The sequence below is a fragment of the Nannospalax galili genome, unplaced genomic scaffold, assembly GCF_000622305.1.
Source record: "Nannospalax galili isolate Female #2095 unplaced genomic scaffold, S.galili_v1.0 scaffold475, whole genome shotgun sequence".
NCBI lineage: Eukaryota > Metazoa > Chordata > Mammalia > Rodentia > Spalacidae > Nannospalax > Nannospalax galili.
The window spans coordinates 4,562,720-4,574,249 of record NW_008339435.1 but is presented as its reverse complement, the minus strand read 5'-3'; the positions used below and the strand labels follow the sequence as shown (position 1 = coordinate 4,574,249).

At 40.5% G+C, this 11,530-nt stretch overlaps 1 pseudogene; it reads left to right on the top strand.

Annotated features, from left to right (window-relative positions):
• Nucleotides 1-11,187, top strand: part of LOC103734966 — a 151,166-nt pseudogene extending 139,979 nt beyond the window's left edge.
• The last annotated feature ends 343 nt before the right edge of the window (nucleotides 11,188-11,530 follow it).

Below are 11,530 nucleotides of genomic sequence, written 5' to 3'. Positions count from 1 at the left end.
TAAAAAAAGGAAATGAAAAAAAAGCTGGGTGAGTGTAAGGGAGGGGGGCGGGAAGGTTATACAAGGAACTAGGGGATAAAGGGAAAGAAGGAGCTCAAGAGAGGTGGGACCATGGGAGAAGGGTATTATTAAGGGAGAAATGGAAAAAATGGGGGCACCTTAAATGGGAAAACCATGGTGGAAGGTTTAGACAATGTGAGAGATAAACAATGCCCAGCTAGTTTTAGAAAACCAGAGGGAAGCATATTAGATGTTTGGTCTTTGCCCAACAATGATTCCTTTTAAATTGTTCATTTCAACTGTTTTGCTATATCAATGGAAAGCTACCTCATTTAGATGGCAAATTTTTTTCCATGTAGAAAAAAATTTTTATGCATTAGTAAGGATTCTCTAAAGGAATTAAAGATAATAAAATGAATATTCATCACACAGGGGATTTATTAGAATGGTTTACATGATACAGGTATGGTATTCCAACAATGGCTACTGTGCACTGGGGAGACCAAGAACCTGCTAACCAGTCTATTGGGCCTCAGTCTCAGCAATCCTCATCTGACACTGAAGGCTTAAAGGATTCTTGGAGAGCCACTGGTCTTCAGTCATTGTTGGGAAATGAAGAAGCTGGGGGTCCAGTGTTAGTGAGGGATGGAGGTAGAGGCAGCAGCAGAAACAGGAGATAGAAGTACTCACTAGGAGGGAGTAAGGCAGGCACAAGCAGCATTACTTCCCCTTGCATCTCTTATATCTGGGCTACTGGTAGAAGTTTCTGCCCTTTCTGAAGGAGGGTCTCCCGTGTCAGTGTATCTTTCCAGGAAACACCTCACAAACCTGCCCAGAGGCGCGTCTCCAAGCCGATCCTAGGTCCGATCAAGTTCACAAAGTGAACCATCACATTTTGTGTAATAACATTCTACATCCTTTTCTTTAATCATAGTTCAATTAAGTGTTTACAGAGGAATTCAACTGTGCTTTCTTATGGTCCTTGTTTTGTTTGATGTATTTGGAACTTATCCTGACGTACACTGTGAAGGATGCATCCAAGTCTCTTACTTTGATGAAACTATGCAATGTTCCTTAGTACCACTTTTTTAAAAAATTGGTCTTTTTCCCCATTGATTGAGGCTATCTTTATTATATAGCAAATATCCATGTTATTCAATGCATTTTGGATTTTTCTTTTATTCTGTTGGTCTATGTCTTTGTTTTGTTTCCAGGTGCTGTGATAAGACAGCAAAAGTAATTTGGTGGAGAGGGGCTGGAGAGATGGCTCAGTGGTTAAGAGCACTGGCTGTTCTTGCAGAAGACTGGAGTTCAAATCCCAGCACCCACATGGCGCTAACAACTGTCTGTAATTCCAATTCCAGGATCCATTGCCTTCTTCTGTCCTCCGATGGCAGTGGATGACATGGGTGCACTTGCATACATTCATGCAATATATGCATACACATAAAATAAAAATAAAGCAAAAAAATCATTTTAAAAAAGAAATAGGAAAAATGACTCACAGTTCCAGGTTATAGACCATCATTGTGGGAGAGTCCAGGCAGCAGGCATCTGAAGCTGCTAGTCACATTACATTGTCAGTGAAAAGCAGAGGACAACGAATTAATGCGAGCATTCCAGTGCTCTTCTCCACTCTTATACAGTTCAAAATCCCCTGCCTAGGGAATGGTGCTGCTCACAATGGGTGGGTCCTCCCACCTCAATCACCATATACAAGATAATGCCCCACAACCACATGTTCATAGGCCATTCTGATCTAGACAATCCCTTAGTGAGATTTTCTTCCTAGGTGAGATTCTAGATTGGGTCAGGTTGATGTTTCAAGCAGTAACATTTAATTCTTTTAACAGTATGTTTTACTGTCATATATGGCAAACCCAACTCAACATTTTTTTAAAAGAGCTATTTTACATCAACTTTTCTAGGTCCAGAAAATAATCTAATTGCATTATATTGTCCTTGTATATATATATAAATAAACTTAGAGAGTACTTGGGCTAGAGCGATGGCTCAGTGGTTAAGAGTACTTGCTGCTCTTGCCAAGAACCTGAGTTCAGTTCCCAGCACCCACATGAGGTGGGTAACAACAGTCTGTAACTCCAGTTCCAGGGGATCTGACAGCTTCTTTTGGCTGCGTTTTTATAAATTTGAGTCTTTCTATACAAGAACACAATACATCATTGGTTTAGGTTTACTTTTGTATCCCAGGCAGGAATGTTTTAGTCTTTCTCTTGCAGATTTTTGGGCATTTTTTTATTGATTTTATCCTTCAGTATTTTATTTTATTAATAGTTTCATAAATATGGTGTCCTCTTCCATTGTACTTTGGATTGGTTTTGTTTTTATATATAGGCTATTGATATAAAACTACTGTTATATAACAATTTGAAATATGATGTTTTGTAAAATTACTAGTTTTCAATGGACTTTTTTAGGTTTTCTAAATATTTGATCATGATTCTTGAAAACAGAAATACTTCTATTACTTTCCAATTCTTATGCCTTTAATTGCTTTCTCTTGTCTAATTAATTCTTCCAATGCAATATAAAAAAGTCAAGAACATAAAAACCTAACTACAGTATAAGAATGTTTCCACTAGATTTAAACAAACTCTGTGAGAAATAAACTTCTGACAGCAGGGTGTCCTTAAGAGCATCTTGTGGTTTCAGACAGATGAGCTGGAAGCAAAACATTCAAATCAAAGCAGAGCGATGGCCAGCTGGTCTAGCCACAGGCCACTGAACACAGAAGTCATTCACAGGCTCTCTATTCGGTAGTTATAGATAACTTGAAAAGAAATCAAGAAAGCAAACTTCTATAATTCTACTAATTTATATAGGGCCAATTTGCTATAATAGATCATGTCTTGCATAGCCACAAGCAAATTACTTCTCTGATCAAATGTAAGTGATACATATATTGATTCTGGAAGAAGGTGCTGTTGTAAGAACATTTAAATGTATTAGAGTATTCTCTACAGCACAGAACTTGTAGAATATGTAGGTCTGTAGGAAGCTAGACAAGGTGGGATTTATTACATGAATCCACTCATGCAGTCATAGAGGCCAAGGGGTCCACATATGGTGCCCATAGGCTGAAGAACCAGGAGAGCTAGTATAATCCAGTTTGAGTCCAAACACCTAAAGTCTAGAAAAGATAAAGACGTTAAGTCTCAAGCCAATGCCAAAGGCCCAAGAACTGAAGTGTAGTATGAGGAATATCCAGGTAAATCCCAGAATCTATGGGCCCAACACCCTGAAGCTCCTATACTTGAGGTCAGAAGGTATATGGCTGCCTACATTGATGAACTGGGATCTTTTTCTCATTCTAAAAACTGAAATGTTCATCTCTTCTAGAAATATTCTCATAGACATACCCAGAAATTATGCTTTAATGGTTATTTAGGTATCCTTCAATAAAATTAATCATCAAAAGTCTGCCCTTATCAACTTGCACCCTTTCTTGTCTGATTAAATTATACTGTCTCCAAAGTAAGAGGTCATAAATCACCTGACATGATAGAGCTATTCTTTATGTAACTGAATACTTCCCAGAATAGGAAGTAAAGTCCTTGAGTGTTATTTCCTTTTCTCCTGATAGCCCATGCACTAAATATTATGGTATAAAATTAATAATACTTGAATGCGATATAAAGGTAGTATGTCTTATGCCACATGATAGAGAAACAAGGGAGGAAAGAAAACAAAGATATTTGCTAATACAGGTATGTGCTCACACACGCATAACAAAAGAGGGAGGAATATTAATGCCAGATATCACAGTTAATTCTATAACCGCCATGTGGTTGTACCTGTTGTTTATATTTTCTAGCTTTACTAACTATTCCAGTTTCCCTTTCCCTTTAGCAGGCACCTATCTGAATATAGTTCTTTATTGACACAGTGACTTCAGTCTTTATTTCTAAAGGGTCTAGGCCACCAGTAGTTCTTACTTGGGTTTGATTTTTACAGTTTCTTGTCTCTTATGGAGAAGTCATCCAATTTCCCTTTGGTAGTCTGGTTCACTCACTCTGCTCACTGTAACATCTTTCTTGGTCTATTGACTCGAAGGCATGAGGAGCCCAAAGTGGTCAGGGGCAGCTTTAACTCCCAGGTCAATGAAATCGTCATTGGAACTTCTGATGAAAGCATTTCTCTTTTGGACACAAGGCCTCTAGGTCAGCTGAGCATAAAGTCACCAATTTTATTTTAATTTTTTAAAAAAACTTTTAAAAAGTTTATTTAATGTGTATGAGCATTATGCTTGCATGTATGTAAGTACACTTGTGTTGTACAATGCCCATAGATGTCAGAAGAGTGTGTCAGATCCCCTGGCACTTGAGTTACAGACAGTTGTTACCTGCCATGTGAGTGCTGGGATTTAAACCTGGGTCCTCTGCAAGAGCGGCCAGTGCTCTTAACTGCTGAGCCATCTCTCCAGCCCAAGGTCATCATTTTTTTAAAAAACATACCAGATTGGACTGAAAGGATGGAGCAAATAATTTAAAATGGAAAAGTTCATAACTTTTATGATCAAGAAATAGCCTGAAGAAACCATTCACCTACAAATATAGGCTTTTCTCACAGAAGAGCGAAGATGATGGACAGAGAGATGGATCTGCATATAAAGGGCCTCGCTGCTGAGCCGGACAACCTTAACTGAATCCTTGAGACCCACATGGTGAAAGAAGAGAATGGACTGCTGAGTCCTGACCTTCACAGCGCACAAACCCACACCCAGACACACAGATACACACAGACACATAGACATTCAGACAGACACACACACAGACACACAGACACATACACACACACACAGACACACACATACACAGACACACACATACAGACACACACAGACACACACACACAGACATACATACACACACCCTCATACACAGACACACAGACACACACACACATAATCATACACACACACACTCACATACATACACACACATCACACAGACACACACACACAGACACACACACAGACACACACAGACACACACTCATACACAGACACACACACACAGACACACACACACAGACACACAGACACACACACACAGAGACAGACACACACACAGACAGACACACACATTCACACACACACACACGCACACGCACACACACAATAAGAAAGAAAATGTAAAAAAAAAAATTAAAGATGATTCTGAGTGTGACGCAACAACCAGGTAGAAGGGCCCCCAGACAGCAAGACTGAGCCTAAGAGGGGGGCCAGGCAACACAAGGCCAGCTAGCTAATTTCAGAATATCCCTTCTGAGCAGTAGTATCTACTACAGCTATCTTACGCCTGCTACCACAATGTATGTTGGCTGGGAGCATCAAATAGGTGGCATGATATTTGGTCTTAAACCTCAGTGTCCTGCTGTAATGAAATCAAGTATTAAACCATGAGCCTTTTATAAACAGTAAAGATGTAAGAGGGAGGACTGTGGCCCCTTGTGTTTCCCAAAGATTGACACAACACTATTTGCCGTTACACATGCTCTTCTCCCAGGTGACCTTGTCACTTTCCTAAGAATCAGGGACTAGGCTCCTTTTCTTTAAATCTGGGCTAAACTAGAAAAGCAGTAGATGTGGTGATGAATGATTTTCAGGGCTAACTCAGAAGAAGCTTTGTACCTTCAGTCTGGATGCTCCCTGTCAGGGTAGACACTCTTGCAAGCCAGATGGCGTACTGTAAGGAGCAATAGGGAAAGGCCATGGGTGGTGGTTTGAATGAGAATATCCCCCATAGAATCATGTAGGGCAACATTTGGTCCCCAGGTGGTGGTGCTGTTTGAGAAGACTTATGGAACTTTCAGGAAGTAGAGCCTTACTGAAGAAAGTACATCACTGGGGGAATTTTTAAAAAATTTATTTATATTTTGTGTGTATATGAGTGTTTTGCCTGCATAGATGTAAATGCACCACATGTATACAGTGCCTGCAGAGGCCAGAAGAGGGCATCAGATCCCCTGGAACTGGAATTAACAGATGGTTGTTAGCCACCATGTGGGTACTGGGAACTGAACCCAGTTCCTCTGCAAACTCAACCCCTGCTCTTAACCACTGAGTCATCTTTCTAGTCCTGTCGTTTTGTTTTGTTTTGTTTTGTTTTGTTTTTGAGACAGTGTTTCACAATAGTAGCCCCAGCTGGCCTGTAATACACTATGTAGACCAGGCTGACCTAGAACTCACAGAAATCTGTGGGCCTCTGCCTCCCAAGTGCTGGGATTAAAGGCAAACATTGTTAGAGTTATGAGAACAGAAAAAGGAGGGAGTTCAAAGTTTAGAAATAAGAACTGGAGGGGGGGCACTGGAGAGATGGCTCAGTGGTCAAGAACACTGGTTGTTCTTGCAAAAGACCCGGGTTTGAATCCTAGCACCCACATGGCAGCTAACAACTGTCCGTAACTCCAGTCCCAGGGGATCTGACAGCATCTTCTGACCTCCTCGGGCATGGCACGACTCGGGTGCACTTACCTACATGCAGACAATACATGCATACACATAAAAATAATAATAATGATAAATAAAATTTAAAAAAATACAAACTGTTCACCTCTTCATACAGCACCAGGAGGCCCAGAATCAGCTAGGAGGGCTGTAGCTCGAAATAGGGAGGTGTGAGCTGCCAGGACAGAGGCCTCAGGGAGCCTGTCATGGGCATATTCCAAGTTCAGTGCCTGCTGATATCTATAAGGTGACATCGAGATGACATTTTATTAACCCCTAGCTCAAACTTAACATTTCAGCCTTTTTTATTATACATACTAAAAGCAAAAAAGGACTTTATGGGACAGAAAGTAGGAGACAGAGAGGCCTGGCTACTACAAACTGCAAAGGTGCCACGAAATAGGGGGTGAGATCAGGCCCCCTCACCTTCATTCCCTGTTGCTCAGTTGGTTGTCGGTTGTTGGATCAAGGCCTGGTTTAGACACTGTCCCATCAGGAGGATGTTCTCCAATGAGTTGGAGTAGCATGTTAGACTGTGTTCTGGATGAACTGAACCAACATGTAGACTAGGGAAGCGTCTACGAATATAAGGATCAAGATGGTTATTAGAGGGGTAATCACAGTATAAGCCAGGAAATACATGGAGAGTTTTGATGTCAATTGGTCCAAGACTCTGAAACCTCTTGTCTGGTTATTTATTATTATTATTATTAATATTATTTTAAGATCTCACTATGTTGTTTTGGCTGGCCTGGAACTCACTATGTAGACCAAGCTAGACTTGAACTCACTGAGAACTGCCTGCCTCTGCCTCCCCAGAGCTGGGATTAAAGGTGTGTGACAGCACTCCTGGTCTTGTCTGATTCTTGAAGCAGGATCCAGTAGCTTCTTTGCTGCCTCTCTGACCAGGCCAGACTGGTTTACATAACAGTGGCATTCTTCCTGTAGAAAAAGGCAGAGTCCCTTCCCACTGTCAGGAGCTCTAAGCCTCTTTAGGTTTATAGGTTGACTGCCTCCAAAGAACCTGATCTTGAATTTTAATTAAACTTTGTGAAATTTCATCACACATTCATTTTTTTACTTTCTCTCACAATCACCAAATACACAAATAAACATAAGTAAATCAAAAAAAAAAGAAAAAGAAAAAGAAAATATGATCAGCCAGCTTCTGTCCTGCAGCCGTGTTTTCTGACAGCTGTTCCCTACCCTGATGGACTCTGGCTCTCAACCCTTCCTTCCCTAATCTGCTTTTCTTCAGGGTATTTTAACACAGCAACAAAAAAGCAACAAATGCACCATGTGTAGGTTCAACTGTGACAGCTGCAACCAGTCTTCAAGTCTTCCCAGTTCATACATCATACCTATGGAGAAGAAAATGTCCAGATAATTCCAGCTTGCAGAAGTGAGAACCAGCCCCAGTCATTTCTGTCAAAGCCTAGGTAGCAGAGGAGAGGCAAGGTTTCCTTCCTCAATCCTGCTGAATTTCTGGTCTACTGAGTCTGGAATAGTTTTAAACTTTATTTTTTTTTGTCACGAAACTTGGAGCAGTTTTTATACAGCAGCAGATAACAGGAAACATGCCTGAGATGTGGGGTCTGGTACCAAAATGTGACAGTTCATTCAAGACATTGCAGCACTGTAGGATATGAACAAAACATCTTTTTACATCCACACAAAAATCTTGAGGTAACCTAGATCCAATGTAACTAGAACACAGAATATTTGTCCTGCTGAAAAACGAAGATTAAGCAGTTGTAAGAGCAGAAATAATTAGAGATTAATTTTTTTTTTTTGGTCTTTTTGAGGCAGGGTCTCCCTGTAGCCCCAGCTAGCCTGGAACTCACTATGTAGACCAGGCTGGACTTGAACTCACAGAGATCCACGTTCCTCTGCCTCCCTAGTGCTGGGATTAAAGGCGTGCACCACCACGCCCGACCTTAAAGATTAATTTTTAAAGTGGATTGTGTATCATTTCTAGATTGTTGTATGTACTAGCCTTAATTGTATTGAAAAATATAAGAAGATATTTTTATAGAGTTTTGTTGCTATCATTCTGAATTTTATAACTATATTAGTCACTTTTCTGTTGCTATGGTAAGACACCATGACCAAGGAAACTTATAGAAGGAAGAATTTATTTGGCTTCTGGTTCCAGAGGGATTCCAGTCCATCATGGTGGGGAAGCATGGACAGAAAGGTGGCCAGAGCAGAAAGCCAAGGGATTACATCTTTAAGCAGGCACAGGAAGCAGAAAGCAACTGGAAATCTGAGAAGGCTTAGGAATTCTCAAAGCCCTCCCCAGTGATGTGCTTCCTCCCATGCCCACACCTCCTAAAACTTCCCAAAAGAGCACCATCAACTGGAAACAAAACTTCCAAATTCTTGGAGCCTATGAGAGACATTTTCATTCAAACCACCACAATAACTGTAGAATTTTAAATTCAAAGACAGCATAAAACAAGAAAAAAGCAAGAAGTTTTACTTCCAACCATGAAGAAATATGGTCCAGAATTACTCTCCCATGTAAGCAAGTTGAAAATGGTACAGAACATAGGAAACAAGTACTTTCAGACACTGAATAGTAGATTTGTCCTCGAGTGAAAGGGAAGAGTTGAAGCAGTCCTTACCAGGCCTCACCTTCCTTCCCGGAGGGAATTACCCACCTTCAGTGACATATTTCCTCCAGTGAGGCTCCACCTCTTTAAGTTTCCATAACCTTCTAAACAGAACCACCAAGTGGGGATCAAGTATTCAGCTAATGACCTTGTGAGGAACGTTTCTCAATTCAAAGCATGGTAGCTCAGATAATAAACCAATAATGAAAACAAACTTAAACTACAAAAAACATTTAATGGTGCTGGAGAGATGGCTCAGGAGTTAAGAGCACGAGCTGTTCTTCTAGAGGACCTGGGTTCAGTTCCCAGAACCCACGTGGTAGCTAGCCTCTGTGGGCTTTCATGACATAGGTACACTTACATACATGTAAGCGAAACACTCATACAGACAAAATTTAATAAAATAAATTGATATTTTTTAAAAAGCATTTGATGAATAGAAAAAATTAAATGGGAGAGAAAAAAGAATATAGGAGTGGTATAAAAATAGAAAGCAAATAGCAGATGACAGACTTAAACCCAACTGTGTTGGTATTGTATTAAATATAATTGAATAATGCAGAGGTTGTCAGGTTTTGTTTTTAGAAAGCAAAATCCAACTCTAAATTTTCTACGAAGTATTCTACTATAGAGATATTGATAGATTGAACTAAATGGATGTGGGACATAAGTTACACAAGTGCCAAAAAAGAAACAAATTGGAAAGGACACAACAATATCAAGTACAAAGGAAACACTTCATAATCATAAAAGAGTAAATCTGTCAAGAAGACAAGCCACCTAAGTACATATGCACCTGATAGTACATCTTAAAAGAGGCAAGAACTGATGATCACACTGAAAGTAGAAATAAACACGCACAGTCACAGCCAGATATTTCAACATTCCTTCCTCAGTAACTGATTGAACAAGTGGGAAAAGCATCAATAAGAATATTTATTGTAAAAGACTTGAACATTGCTATCAATCAACCGACTTAACTGACATTTTCAGACAGGCTGTTCAACTAGTACAGGATAAACAGTTTCAAGTGCACATAAAACATAAATTAGATCATACTCTGAGCACAAAAAACGTGTAAATGCAAGAGGACTGAAGTCACACAGAGTGAGTGAAAGGGGCAGTGGCATGGAGGTAGACGCCGCAGTCCCAGCGTGATGGCCTCCAGAGCACCTGCTGCTCTCCATTCCCATGTCATCCTCAACATCCCAGAACACTGGATCTGCTCGCTAGGACCGGCCTGGCTATGCAGGGGATTGGGGCTCTGACCCACAAGCAGGAAGGCCAAAATATCGAAGTAGTGAGCTTTGAGCTGCTGTACCACACCGTGGAAGAGAAGAGTATCATTGACAAGGAATATTATTACGAGGAGGAACAGTTTAAACAGGTGTTCAAGGAGCCAGAGTTTCTGGGTTGGTATATCATAGGGAGTTGCCTCATTCCTCTGACATCTTGTCCATAGCAGGTGTGCAGAATATTTGAGAGTCCCCTCTTTCTTAAGTTGAACTCTATGACCAGGCACACAGATCTTCCTGTCAGCATTTTGAGTCTGTCTTCGATATAATCAGTGTAGAGGCCACAATGCTGTTTGCTGAACTTATACTCTGGCCACTGAGAAAACTAAATGCATCAGTGTAAACCATGTGGCCCAAATGACAACAACAAGCAGTGGGAAAAACTCCTGTTTCCCTACATTCAATAGTGCAGCACGGAACGCATAGCCACGTGAAACTCATTTTAGAGTACATCAAGGCCTCTGAAGCAGGAGAGGTTCCCTTCAATGATGAGACCTTGCAGGACACCCACACCCTATGTCACTGCCTTCCAGTCCTTAGCACAGAGAAGTTCAAGACAGACTTTTAAGATTAATGCAATGACATGGGGCTTATGGCCAACCTCAGCACCATCACCAAAACTTGCAGCACCATGAACCAGTTTGTGAACAAGTTCAACATCCTCTACAACCTATAAGGCATTGGCAGGCAAATGGCAAATGGAAACTGTTCTTCTGATGAGGGTTCTGGAAGGGATAATGCACAGGGCTCACATAACTGTCCCATTAGGAATTATACAAATTATATTCTTCCACTGCAGCTAAATTGAAAAAGGAAGAAATAAAAACAAAAAGATAGCTGGGAAATCCCCAAATATTGGGAAATTCAACTATATAAGTAGAAATAAGCCATAGGTCAAAAGAGAAATCACAAGGGAAGTTAGAAAATATTTTAAATCGAATAAAAATGGATATACAACATACCAAAATTTGTGGGAATATGCAAAATCAATGCTTATTTATTTTGGTAGCACAGGAGATGGAATCTAGGGCCTCATGGGTGCTGGGCAAGCACTCACTGTGTCCCAGAGCTGGATCTCCAGCCCCAAAATAGTGCTTAGAGGACAATTTACAGCACATAGGGAGAAAGGATAATTAAATCAATTACCCAAC